A 2177-nucleotide genomic window follows, 5' to 3' on the forward strand; every position below is an offset into this window, starting at 1 on the left:
ACAACATAGACACACTCAGAGGAATCATGTGACACATGGGCAACTGGGTCCATTGGACATATGCCTATAATTATGTTTCGACTGTGCCACATGAATACATTAAGGCTGCATGTTCAATGCATTGCTATAAAACCACAGTGCAGGCAGGAGTAATGTGGCCTGCCCTAATGACTGTAATTAATCATAACATTAAAAAGCCTTAAATATTTCAAATGAGAGTAAAACACAAAATCTGTCCCACAGTGCAACCGTCCCAGTGCTGCTTTGTGAATGAATACCCATAAGCCTTTGCCCTGAAGCTCACTGCGCACATAGGGCATCTTTGTGTTTCTGAGGATTACTGCCGGTCCATCCTGCCCCATCTAATTCCCATTCTCTCCAATGGAACCAGGGACAATTCCAGTGGGGGATGGGAAATGGAAGGCTATGTCACGGTTACGGTGGAGCAACGTGAGGCAGGTGGGGCAGCCTGAAATGCTCTAATTATTATTTATTACGCTATTACTGTGTTTACCTGGATGTTTTGCAGCAAAGTGCAAACCCTTTTACTGGATAATGATGCTGCTAAGAATCAGTGCCGTGGTCTGGATGGGGTCTGCCAGGAACTTAGATCAGGTTAGGTGACTCTGTTATTAACTACCATGCAACCTGCTGCCCTAATGTATCCGAGACACTGACAAAGAGGGGGACACTGTGGGAGGGGTTCAGGGGGTGTTGTCTTCAGGATGGGGGGGGGGGGCACAAAACGTCAGGGGAGTGGTGTATGTGCTGTGGGGGAGGGGCGTGGTTTAAAGACAGCAGATTCTGAAAGTGGGGGGAGGGTACAGTGAGTGTATGTCTGTTTGGTGGGGGGGGGGGGGGGGGGGGGGCAAGCGTAGTTGTAAGAGCAGGCGGGTGTAGGGGGCAGGGTGGGGAACCAGCCTAGGGGCTTCCCACACCACAAATAGGGCTGTTCCATTCAAAAATTACGATAACACCTGCTTGTATCCTGTGTCCAGCTCACCTCCCTTTCAAAGCCAGGGACTGTACCGTCATCATCGCTTCTAATATCTTTTATTTTGCTCTCCACAGGAACACACGTTCACTTTCTGATACATAGTAACAGTATTTGACAAATTACTGTAGAAGACACTGCACCTTAAACGCTATTCTAAATACAGATGTAAGTACTGACGCGGCCTTACCGAATCACAAAAAAATGAAAAGCAAAAAGTTATACATAAAATCAGTTTTGTGTAATTCAGGAAAGCATTACACAGAAGGATAAAATAATTGCATCAAGGAAACGGAAGATGTCACATTCTACTACAATTCCACTTTGACGTGGGTGAACGCGTTTGCAGGCTAAATTTAGCATCGGCCGTCATTTAGCTTTGTTATAAGGCAGCATCACTGCAGGCGCGTACCCAGGCGTCACGAGTCCGTCGCTTTCGGTGCACGCGACGTCGCCAGATGGCCAGGATTCGCGCGCATACCTGGGACGCAGAAAGGACAAGAGGCCTTCCACGCGCATAACAATCGCCTTGCCCCCCGGCAATGTGTGATACCAAGCGCATTGGCACAGCTGTCTGTGATGTATTTAATGTAGAAAAACACCAAGGTTTTTTATTGTAATCTATGGAGGGCACAGTAATAATTCTTGTTTCCAGATTTCATCACGTATAATTATAGCGTAATAATGTGTTTATAAAACTGGAACTGGTACAACAGGCGTTCTGCCCCGTCTCTTTACGCGACCAATTTATAGGTTTGACCGGTGATGAATCGGTTACTTACCGATTGGTCATCCTCGAGACGCTAAAATGCTTTTTTGTCCACGTACGTAGCCACATTAGTGTATTTATTAGAGTTGGGGTGGGGGGCAATTATGATAATTGAGAAATGGGGAACCCTCAGCCTTGGCAAGACACCACCATCCAGCTTCACCTTCACCTACAGTAGCAGGAACCCCCAAAACCGCTGCGGTTTACTCACAAACGGGCAGAACGAAAAAACGATACAGCTGCTTAATATTCAGGAGAGCATGACGCGACACTGCACCTCCTGAATAATGAATACAATGACGTGTGCAATGCGGAGTTTTGCGGTCCGGGTTGCGGCGGCGTCCTGCATTCATAAACGGAAGGCGGAGTCGGGCATAAATCATGATGCGGCCGTGACGTACATTGGGGAGCTTT

The sequence above is a fragment of the Brienomyrus brachyistius genome, chromosome 1 (genome assembly GCF_023856365.1).
Source record: "Brienomyrus brachyistius isolate T26 chromosome 1, BBRACH_0.4, whole genome shotgun sequence".
Lineage (NCBI taxonomy): Eukaryota > Metazoa > Chordata > Actinopteri > Osteoglossiformes > Mormyridae > Brienomyrus > Brienomyrus brachyistius.